This window comes from Dermacentor albipictus, chromosome 7 (genome assembly GCF_038994185.2).
Source record: "Dermacentor albipictus isolate Rhodes 1998 colony chromosome 7, USDA_Dalb.pri_finalv2, whole genome shotgun sequence".
NCBI lineage: Eukaryota > Metazoa > Arthropoda > Arachnida > Ixodida > Ixodidae > Dermacentor > Dermacentor albipictus.
The window spans coordinates 39,664,101-39,676,249 of record NC_091827.1 but is presented as its reverse complement, the minus strand read 5'-3'; positions in this window follow the sequence as shown (position 1 = coordinate 39,676,249).

Here is a 12,149-nt window from a genome sequence, read left to right as displayed (position 1 = left end):
AAGATTCAGTTTAGCGTGCTTCGATCGCAGTTGGTTGTTCGCGACACTGGATCGCACTGTCTGCTATACATGGCGCTGTCCTTCAGACATCCACCCGTTCGTGGCAATTGCTACAAAGGAAAGCCATACGGGTTCCTCGAAAGAAATGCCTCGCAGTTAAAGAAAAATCCGTCCTGGTCGGGGACTCGAACCCGGTACCACCACCTTTCAGAGGCAGCCGCTCTACCATCTGAGCTAAGCAAGCGGCTATCAGATGAGAGGGCGAAGTCTCAACAACTCGAAGCAAAGGCAAGAGTTTGACGTAATAGCTCTGCGAAAACTGGCGAGGTGGAGAGTTGACGTAATAGCTCTGCGAAAACCCGCGAGGTGGAGAGAAGTAATCAATAAAGAGAAAATGAAGGGAATGCCAACCGTGCCCTGCCAGTACACGGAAGCCAACCGGTACTTCGAGCACCGCTTTCTCGAGGTCCCGGTACGGATAACCCTCGCAGCGTCTGCGACCCACAGACGCAGCGTCAGCGTCTTCCCACCAAAGGCACAGAGTTCCAACGGCAGACGCCTCGTAACACTAGCTGCCCCGAGGGAAAGATGTGAGGGAGCTACTCTGAACAGCGGTATACCACTGGTGCTACCTGTACAACACCATGCGTTTTATCTTCCCTTTGCGCTGGACTGCACTATATTCGACTTCCAAGCACAACAACAGTTAGAGAGTCGGAAGAAAATCGGGGTTAGTTCGCAAAGAAAGCTAACTCTTAAAAAAACACACAATCTGGTATATATGAAATCGGCGATAACACTACAGAAATTTAAGATACAGTATAGGCACGTTCCTTGCGATGACTGCACGTATAAAAATGATAATATGGTGAAAAAACAATCGCGGGTCCGAACCTTAGCAACATTGAGGCAGCAGCATCAAGCGATCAACGCGAATTCGGTACGTTGGTTAAGCCATTTCCGGCTACAGCAACAGCCGGAAATGATGGGCAGTACAGCTCTGCAGTTCTCGATGTATATTTGCTGAAACACAAGTCTGTTCCGAATTCGGACAAAACTAAACAGTAAATGCACACAAGTTAAAGTGCAATAGAAAACAATGTAAGACACTACAGTAAGTGCAATACAAGAGAAAGCTAAGAACCGTCTAGTGAAGACATATTCTTTTTGAACAGCTGCCTCCTTTGTTCTGAGGAAAAGTAAACAAAACGAAAAGAAAAAAGTTGCACTTACGCGCTATCTATAGATATACGTATACAACTGCACCACGTGAACACGCCTCCGGCAATACGAATAAACGGGCGTTCCACTACGAATCGTTTTGTTTTTCTATTCCGCGCGGCTTTATTGCTTGCCTTTTCTACGTCGACGTTCTCTTCGGTCAAAAAGCACCGCGCGCAAAATGGCGACCTCGCTCTACAAGTCCGAGGGCACGCTGTCGAAGAGGCAATAAGAAATGCGGATCCGTTTCCTCGCGCTGTAAACCCCACGGCGAGGCCCCTTCTCGTATGTATTATTCCTCGCGACCACACTAGTAAACAAAAAAAGCGGACGCGGGATGTAACGCAACGAACCCGCCATCTTTCCTCCATCTTATCCTCCTGCGTCTTCCACACGACTCCGTGCGAGTGTAAATACGTAAGCGGGCACCATCAGAGCCGTAGTAGGGCTGTCGGGAAACAGCTTGGAGCGGTGTACGGCTGTTTAGGCAATCTGCTCCTTTCATTTTAAGCGGCAGTACAGCTGTCGCACGGTTGCAGGTTCTGATACCAGAGGGCGCGACGGTGAGAGGGAGTGTTCTGCCGCGGCGCGTTCGGCAAGCAAAGAAACAGTTAGACGAGGCCTCGCGATTCAGAAAGGAAGTATATAAATAATGGAAGAACTTGACGCGCTCGACCCGCACACGCATCGCGAAGGAAGTGCCTTCTGGCTTTGCAGGTCGCCGCCCCTAGATGGAGCTTGAAGAAAAGAAGGCCTAACGCAAGCCACCGCGGATGAAAAGCGCGCAGCGTTCCAGAAGTCGGAGCTCGTGTCAGCCAATCGGGAGCGCGAGCGTGAGCCGGAGCACGCTGTGTCCTTCCGCGACGAAAGCGCAATCCGCGGGCACGCCGTGCGATTTCGGACCAGACGACGCTGCGAAACCTGCGGTGAGGAGTTCAAGTGGTTTGACTCGCAATAGCTCGCAGAGAACAACCGGCGTATACTGTACGGGCGGTCGTTAGCAGAAATGGAAATACGTCGACATAATCGGGTCCCTTGGTAGAAAGGCCACGTTAGTGCAACGACATCGCACGGTGTGCAAGACCAGTAGGGCACTCACTCAATTCACGACGGCTACGTAAATTCGAAAGGAGGCGAGGCACGTGCATAGAGAAGGGGGGAGGGAGAAGGTGCAAATGCGTGTAACAGGCGGGTTACTGCCCCGGCACAGCACGCAGTAGAGAACAGATGGTAAGTACTTGAAACCCAGCACTGCCGAGATATACGAGCGCCTAATGATGGAAAATATACTGGCTTTATTAACGCGCTCTCCACAGTCTGCTCATAGTATGCAGTTGAAAATATGCGCCATAGTGTGACGTTTCTGAACGGTAGCATTCAGTACAAATAAAGCGGCAAAGTTCTCGATAAATATTTCTCTTGTGCTCTGAAAATAAAAGCAAAATAAAAGTAAACAGAAGCCCGCTGTGCCTGAGTGCTAGCAATGTGTTAGTGTACAGGACTTTGGCGCCCCGTCAGAGCATTAGGTTCGAACCACAGCGCGAAAGCACCAAAAACAGTCGCGCTAACAACTATCACAGTTTCTTCAACAAGGTAGCACCAAAAACAGCCCTGAATGTCCATGAAAACGCCGCACTATTTTTTTCCGCGCACGGCAGTCGCAAGCGCCTCCGCACACATCACCCGTTTCTTCCGCGCTGCTCGGATTCCGCCATACAATAAGTACACCTACGCGCGGGAAAAGCAAACAAGCTGGCGCTGCCATGCCATCTGTGGGCGTGGCGCGCCATTGCTTCCTGCACGTCGTAAACAGTATAGGAAGAAACCAAATCTAGAGGCGGTTACGAAGAAAGGGAGGCGGATGGTCGTTCGAGAAGCGAAACACTGAGCTCCAGCAGCCAGCAAGGGAAGCAGTCGTAATGACGTCCTCCATTAGGAATCGCCACCAGACACGCCGCCTGCAACAGCCCCACGTAGCAGACGGCAAAGAAAGAAAAGAAAAAAACAACGGGAAAGGAAGCAGACGTATCAGCGACGACGACGAGCAGACGACGAAGCTTTTGCGTACAGCGCGGTAAAAACCAGCAGAAAACAAAAAAAGGCAGGAGTGACGAAAGCAAGCAGACGATATTCGAGATACAGAGCAAGAAAATGGCGGCGAAAGGCAATTGGGAACATACAAGCCGCGGCGATTGGGGAACGCGGCGTTCGGGACCTGTTCTATTTCGCCCGCTTGTGAATGACGAGCGCTTTTTTTTTATTGCCTCCTCCCCGGAGGAGCGGCGAATATATCGAACGAGTGGCAGATGAGGTGTAACAGGGAGCAAAGCGAAATAAAGTGAATTTTTTTTTTCGCAGACATAAGAAAAACTCCGCGATCCCGCTGCCTTCCGGTCGATTTTTCGCGTAATGCGTCGTCCACGTCAGAAAAAGAGAGACTTTGAGAACACGGGCAAACCTCTCGAGTAGTTTGAGAGATTGGCGGGTACAGGCAGCCATACATTCGAAGCGGCCATGTCGTATATTTTAGGCTAATTACGATTCTTCAGCTGTTAGCGATTTCCCTTAATTCACCGCGAACGAACAGCGCGTCCAGAACTTCGTTATGTGTGGGAATCGGCTTTTTTAAAAGAACAAAAAAGAAACGTGATGGCACCATTGGGATTACTGCTAGTTTAAAGGCACAGCAAGAACAAATATTGAATTAAGACTGGCGGTCGCGTTTTAATTTGTGGAGTAGCAAATAGGACGCTTCTGCCGAGGCATAATTATTCAGAAAAAGAAAAACAAGCACATGAACTGAACATTGTGATGACGCCACGCGTAGATGCACGCATCACCTTTGCTCTTTATTCTTGTTGTCTTTGGTCTAATTGTTCTTGCTATTGTTCATCTACTTCTAGTCCTTGTTAACAATGCAACTGCTCCTCTTGTGATTTTTTCTTCTTTTGCTGTTGCGATGCTTGTTCACCTTCTTCTTGTCCTAGTTTACCGTCTCCCTGTCCACCTCCTCTTCCTGCTCCTGGTCCCTGTTGTTCTTGCCTGTGTCCATCTTCTTGTCCTTGCTTTTCTTGTCCATGTCCTTATTCTGCTTCCTGTAGTCCCTTGATCGTATTCTTCTTGTCGCTCTCCCCATTCGTCTTGTTCTTGTCCTTGTTCCTCGTCATATTGTCATTCTTCTTTTATCTTCTTATATTGGTTGATCTTCTTGTGGTGATTGTTCCTTGTTGTCCTTGATCGAGTTCTCCTTAGTGTTAATCTTGTTGCTGTCTTCGCTTGCCTTCTCCTTGTCCTAGTTTGTCGCGTCCTTGTCCACATCTTCCTCGAGTTTCCGAATACTTCCCCGAAGAGACGCGACCCTTTCACGTAGGCTATGGTTGGGCGTGGCGACTACCAATGCCTACGCTCTCCGCAGTGGGATGGTAGACACCGCAGCATGTGGCGATTTCGGCGACGCGGAAACCGTCGTTTTCTTTGCCAGTGCCCGCAGTACAGCGTGCAGAGACAATCGCTTTCCGTCGTGCTGAAGCAGTCGAACGACAAGCCTCTGTCGGAAGAAAGAATTTTGAAACATCGACGCGCCTTAACATCGCATCAGAAGGCCGTACAATCGCTACTGCGCTTCTTGAGATCGACCAACCTGTGTGAATGCCTGAGACGGGAACGCCTTTTCTGTAACCCGTGTTTCTTATCTTCTATTCTTTTTTCTCTTCTCTTTATTTCTTGTACCACTTTCTTTCCTCTTGCTCTTTGTTCATCTTTACAACTCTATATATTCCCCACCCCAGTGCTAAGTAGCAAACCGAAAACTTTCGCATGGTTAACCTCTCTGCCTCTCTCTGCCTCTTTCTTTCTCTCTCACTCTCTCTCGCTCCTTGTCCACCTCAATTTTTCTTGTCCTGGTTCTTCTTCTCGCCCTTGTGCTTCTTGTTGTACCTTGCTCGTCTTGTTCTTAACTTTTACGTGATTTTTCTTCTACTCGTTTGGCACTTCTAGTTGCACTCCCCATTCATCTTATCCTTGTAATTGTTATTGTTGTGCTTGTTGACCCGGTTCTTCTTCTTCTAGTTATGGTTGCTGCTGTCCTTGTTGGTGCTTTTCTTATTCTTATTCATGTTGCTGCTTCTGTCCTTTTTCACCTTCTTACTCCCTTCTGTCATCGGCTTCTCATCCTCCCCTTCTTCTACTTCTCCTGGTCTCCATTCTCCCTGCCGCTGCCCGTATAATTGTTGTCCTGGTTCTTTTTTGTTTTTGTCCTGCTTCACCTTCCCGGAGTAGTTTCTTGTGTAACAGCTCTCCACATCCAACTTCTTTTTGTTCATCTCGACTTCTTGTTTTCATCTTTCATCACAAGAAACTGCGAGCCCATTTTAGCCTCCACCATTTTTGTTCTTCAACGTCTGCTAGCGCATGTGCAATCATAGCTCTCCATCGCGCTTTCCAAACCCTTTTCAAAGAACGCGGTAAAACGCGATATTCCGTACCCCGTTCCGTTTTTTTTCTTCTTTTTTTTTTAGCTACACTAAGACTAGAGCTTGTTAAAAGCTCGGTCTGGCGCGAAGTAATAAATATTCTTTTCTGTTCTTTTCTTGCTTTTTTAGAGAGAAGGAAGAAACGCTTCGGGGCCAGGCAACCAAACGTAATTCAAGGAGAGCAGAAGTGAAAAGCAGACGACCTGCTCGCATTTCCGTTTTCATTTACAGTGCGGTCCCCTGTGCGCGCCTTAGCATATGGAAGACATCGCGCTTTGTCAAACGGAGTTTTTTTGCCCTTTCCTCCCTTTCCTACTTTTTTCAGAACCACGCCAGAGTGAATAAGAGAACCCCGCTAGCAACTAACACCGTCTGGAATTCGCGGTGCGTCGACAAGAATGTAAGGCGCGAGCTGGGGCAAGTTCAAAGAAGTGAAAAAAAAAAGAAAGTATCCGAACGAGAGGTTATTTCAGCACCGCGCGCGCGAGGTTTTCTCGTATTTCTTGAAGATGTGGGCCATGTTTCGCTGGTGATTAGTTTTAAGCGAGCTTACCTTGGAAAGTATATTTAGCACAGAAGGCACTTTTTGTTCATTCTTTCCCGGAACATAGGCTGTGGCGCTCCTTTGACCAATGACGATCGCTGAAATCGCAATAACCGCTATCTTAACATCCCTGCAGTAATACACTATTTAATTTAACCATAAAAAATAGGCGCTATTTATAAAAAACAATATTTTCGTATGCAAAAAAGTGCGGTAACATGCACATATAGAAGAGCAGGATTTTCGCAACAGCTTCAACACTCCATGCCCCCCCCCCCCCCAATGTGACAAGAGTAACCTCGAGGAAGCCAAGTTGAAGCTCAAAAATGGTTTGTTAACAAAACATTATTCAATTCCTTTCTTAAAACGAAACAATAAGTCTGTCAGCTTCAAGCCATTTGCCCTTGGAAACTGGCCTACGCGAACATCTGCGCGATGAGCTATGAATGCGCTGCTGCAGTAGTTAAAAGACACGGGACCTTGTGACAAATTGTGACTGTACACTGTGTGGCGCAGGATTGGACGGTGACACTGCTAAACACTAAGAAAGCCTTCGCAGACTGCGTGACAGTGCCCACAGATACAGTTTTGTATCATGTGTGTGTATGTGGGTGCGTGTAGTTTTTTTATATTATTTTTCTCTCTCTCACCAATTGCATCCCTTTGTCCCTCCCCCGGTACAGGGTAGCCAACCGGAGATGATTTCTGGTTAACCTCCCCGTTTTTCCTTTGCCTTTCTCTCTCTCTCTTAGGCAGCAAGAAAAAAAACGCCAAAAGATCCTAAAAATCTCCGAGACGACCAGGATGTCTCATTGAAATCCACATTGAAAGTTGTGAAATTCGAGAATAAAAGATTGACCACCCTTTTCTTTGGCAATAAGCTGCCGCCTTTTGCCGAAGTAATACTGAGAAAAGATTAAGGAGCAACAAGGCGATCACTCAAACCCTATTTTGTTTTCTATATTCCTGGGCAATAAGTACATCAGCTGGCATCACAAATCGAGGCGCAGCCACTAGATGTTCCGTATGACTCGTTACATTTTTCCGTTTCTCATGTCAAAAAGAAAAAGAGTAGCCAGCGCCATCTCTTAGTACCAACGTCAAGTTATTTAGTCCTATCAAACAAAAAAAAATTATAATTATACCAGCGTTCCATTACCCTCGATAGTTCCGCGCATTTGGCGGGTGAAGACAACCAAGCGAGAATAAAAGCCACGAAATAGACACGCTTGTCAGTCGTATCTGGCTCTGCATGCTTTAAAAAGACCCTGAACCACTCTTTATCGAAGTGGAGAAAGGCACTTGAAGCGAAAATAGGCCATTTCAGAGATACTTTGCCGCAAGAAGTACATCCATGCGTTCAAAAGAAGCGGGGTTGTTGGCCTATCAAACACGGCCTCCGCTGTGCTCCCGTTCCTTCTTCATTGCTTTGCACTGCGAACGCTACGGCGCAGTCCGGCGTGCCCACAACGCTCCGCCTCCTAAACGTCACGATGGCGCGCAGTTCAAATTTCATTTTGGGCGTTAACGTAGACGCCACGACCACCGCATTCGGTGCCTACGGCGCGCTGAACGTAAGGCAAACGCGGTTGCCCTCAGCGATGCAGCAGTGCGCTTAGCAAGCGGACTAGTGGCGGCACCTCTCGGCGGCTGCGGCCTCTACGACATGTAGTCGACCGCAGCTTGATGTCAGCTATCCGCCAATAGCAGCCGTCTCGGGGGATGACGAAATAGTGCGTCCGATGACGAAATAGCCCGTGTATACGAGAGCGAGGACAGGGATTTTTTTTGAAAAGACAGCGTTTGAGAGAAAGGTGACGTCGCGATCTGCTTACGATCTACACGCGCTGCGTACGACAGCCAAAACTTGGCTGAGATGTTCACAGCAGCGTATGCATACCACGTATTATGTTTTCCCCAAGCCCGAGGGGTGATTCAGGGCCCCTATCAAACATTATTCAGGAGAGAAAGAGAGAGAGAATGATAAATGAACGGCTGAGAGCTTAACCAGGACTGAGCCCGGTTGGCTACCCTGCACTGGGTGAAAAGGAGGAGGGGGTGACATTGAGAGAAGAAAAGGAAGTGTATTATTGATATGCGCTGGAGTCGACGACGTAATGAAAATTTTCGGCGCTGTGTCACAGACGGCCGTTCAGTGCATTTGCCATCTGGAATCGCAAGAGCCCTTCTGTGGCCTTCCGCAGCTGTGCTATGCAAGACCAGGGTCTCGAGGGACACTTAGTAAACAGAAAAGAAATTTCAGCGGTATTAGAAAATTTTATCATGCTATGTATACCGAAATCGCTATTTGTACTGCGAGGAGAGGGCTTGCTAAAACCAGAAAGGACACACAAAAATGGACACGGTTCGCGACACAACCTTCAAATTCATGTACTACGTCCCCGTGACGTCACAGGTGTTGACGACGGCGTCTGCTAGGGATTCGTTAACTTTTTTTATCGGTAAAAGTGAAGTGCACAGCGTCCTAAAGGAGTCAAAGATTAAACATAACAAGTCTCGGAGGACACATTTACACGGCCAACGCGGCTCCAAATGCGAAAAATTACCTCCGACACCCATGACGTCACACAGCACGAGGCAGCGTTATGGTTTCGGCGCAACATTCCAAGAATAAAACTTGCACCTCCATTTTCGCGTCTAACACTAAACATATTGCCGCAAAATAAACGAAGGTCGAGTTTTCGAAGAATACATTGTCGGTGTAAAAGTATTTCGTGTTTCTCTTGAGTGTCTTGTGAAGATCTTCTACAGCGTGGATATGCATGTACACGTGTATAAAAACAGCAAGTATAGAAACGTGTTCACCGACACGACTGGTTTCTTCCTTCCTTCTCTCAATCATTCATATTTCCAGTGTTCAAGCTGAGCGCAACATAATCCTGAATGTGCACCATCTAGCCCTCTTCATTGCTTTACTACAACGTGAAAGGCCTTCCGTCTAGTTTCTTTAGAGCGATGCCTTTCATCTTCAAAGTGCGGGCGGTAACATAGAAGGCGTTCTGCACCTTCCTCGCAATCCACAGACGTAGCAACCACCGCCACGTGACATTCCTATGGAGAATCAGTGTGCACTGCTGAATGCGACGCCCACGCATAAGCGAAAATGTAGTGTTTAGTTCATTTCAGGGAAGACCCAAGAAGCAGGCGCACCGAACAAAACATGTTTCTTGTACGTGACTTACACGTGACACATGTATGTGCGTGCGTGCGTCTGTGTGTTTTCCACCCTAACAGACGTACAAAGTTCATCTACCAGAGGCGTCAAAAATTATTTTCATGGCTCGTAGCTAGTAAGGTTAGTGAAAACTTTCCCCGCTTTACACGGCGTACGAGATTTCAAGCCACCGAAGTGCCTCAGGCTTATGACTAAAACATCGCGAAATCACCGAGCGTGTCTATGATCACGCACGTTACATACACAACGCACGCACGCAAGCTTGCCATCCAAGTTACCGTCACCAGAGGACGCGCGAAATACCCAACTCATTGCGTAACTTCCGGCCATTCCACTTCATGCTCGCAATCTTTCCACCCAGCAGGCTCTCTAGAGCTTTGAAGAGAAAAAGGAAAACGCGAAATGAACCATTACGCGTGCTGAAAACTGCCGCGCGACCGCCTCCGCAATCTACGCGCGATGACGGGAAATCGCGCGAAAATAAATTCGTGATGATAATAACGGGGGACAAGCAAAAAAAAAAAAGGAGTCAGAGGGGCTGAAATAGCTGCAGTCGCCACCGCTTCTCGTGTAACCAGGAGCAGACGACGGAGCAAAACCGACAGACGACAGAGCGAGAAACGAGCAGACGAAATGTGACGAAATGCAGAAGGCACGAAGGAAAAAGGCACGTAACAAAAAAAGAAACGCGGGCAGACAGAGAGAAGCAAGAGGACGTTTTCACGAAGTGGCTCCCATTTCGCAGAAGTCCCTCGTCGACGGTTGGAAGTCAGGTTTCGTTTCGTACGGCGCTTCAACAAAACGGTGCAACGGTGTGGAAGTTAAGAGCTTGCGCCAGCAAATCAGGAGAGCGATGGTCAGGCCCTTAAAATCGTGCTTCCATGAAGTACATTCCTACAGCAATATTGATCGTCTGCTCACTACAACAGCTACCAGACGACACAGAGGATCGACAGCTTGAATTGGCCAGATTGTGATACATATGAACATAAATAGAATAAAAAAAGTGTCTGATACTTTGATCAATCTAAACTGAAACGACGAAACAAGGCATGCAATTTTGTTTCGAAATATAATTGTGCTTATTCAAGATTAAACCATTACGTTGTTACCTTCGTTATAGACAATCAGACTTTAAAATCAAGAAAATTTTGTAATTAAATAACAGTTGCAATAAAGTTGTTATAGAATACACGCGCGACCAAAAAACTTTATTGAAACAAAGACCCAATGTTCACGATGTTACAATTCTACCACCAGTTTATCATTATTAATCGCGTGGTAGCGGTATTCACACTGAGCTCTACAGTCAAGTTTGTCACTTTTTCTTTACGCCATAAGCCTAACGCTCAATATACGTAACGCTGCACGCTTTTCTTATGACGCATAACGCCCAACGAAACACATCGTTTCCATTTTCTCTTCCTTTTTTAAAAGCTCCAATTTCAACTTCTCCTCTTTTTCGTGTAGTTTTATGTGCCACTACCTCTGGACGATTTTCTAATCTCGGGAGACATCAAAATTGCAATCACCTTCGCCAGATTTCGCATTATTGACGCTTTTTTTTTCTCTTCCCCCCTCCCCCCCTTTTTTTTGCACGTTCGTAAAAACAGTGCATTACAGCAGTTTTGAATTTTACTTCTCGCCGACGAAGCACCTCGCTGGTAATATGAAGCGCTGCAGTCATTCGCTTGAGAAATGATTTTCGAGTTCATTCGGAGACACTACTGGGACCGAAAAGAAATAAAAAAGACCAACTAATAATATCGTGAAGAAGAACTGCGTAGGAATGAAGACAGACGGACATGTCTGGCAGATGTCGCGCTTAGTGGAAACTCAGACACGTATGGGGGGGAGGGGGGTTCTAGGGCTACTCTAGAATGTCATAGAATAATTACGCTTGCACGAAAAGCGCAAGTTGTCATGCATGCGTAAGTTTTTTTTTTTCACAATTTAGAAGTCGAACGTGGCAGCAGCGTCTTTGCCGCTCAAGAGCTCTAGTTCTAATTCTGAGGCATAGCCTCCTTTGCGTGAAATACATTCTTTATGCGAGCCCGCCGAAGGCGTCGTCACAAATTACGTTCAACGCCTAACGAACCTAGCTTTGACGTAATTTATGCTATGCCGAAGTATGCTAATTAGCTCTATTAGTCACAAAAAAAAGCCACGAAAATTCCCATAACCGATATATAAAATCTTCCAAAATGGCCATCTCCTCTTCTTTTCCCTTCATCTTTTCTGCCTTTGCCCCTCCCCCTCCGAAGAGTAACCAACCGAACAATTAATCTGGCTAACCTCTCAGCCTTTCACCTCTTGTATTCTTTTTCTCGCTCTCTCTGTCTGTCATCTACCATGATAACAAAATTTATGCAAATACGAAGCACCGCGGGAATCGATGTTATACGAAGCATTTTGCAGGTAGCAGGCTATCCAGCATGGTTGGCCTGGGGTCCTCGGAAAGACTCGCCAGACGGACGAACGTATTTGGGTTCAAAGCAGGGGACTTCATGTCTGCGACGCGAGCCTACGCGTGATGTAAAAAAAATGGCTGTGGCTTAGCTAAGGTTAAGCCCAGGATGCGAAGCATACTAGCCTTTCTTTTAGTTGTTGAACCACTGTTTAGCCTGATGAACTGCTGTTGCTTGGCTATATTTGGTTCGGCTAGACGAAGGAACAACTCATGCGTTACTCTGCTTCGCCTTCAAGAGTGGAACGC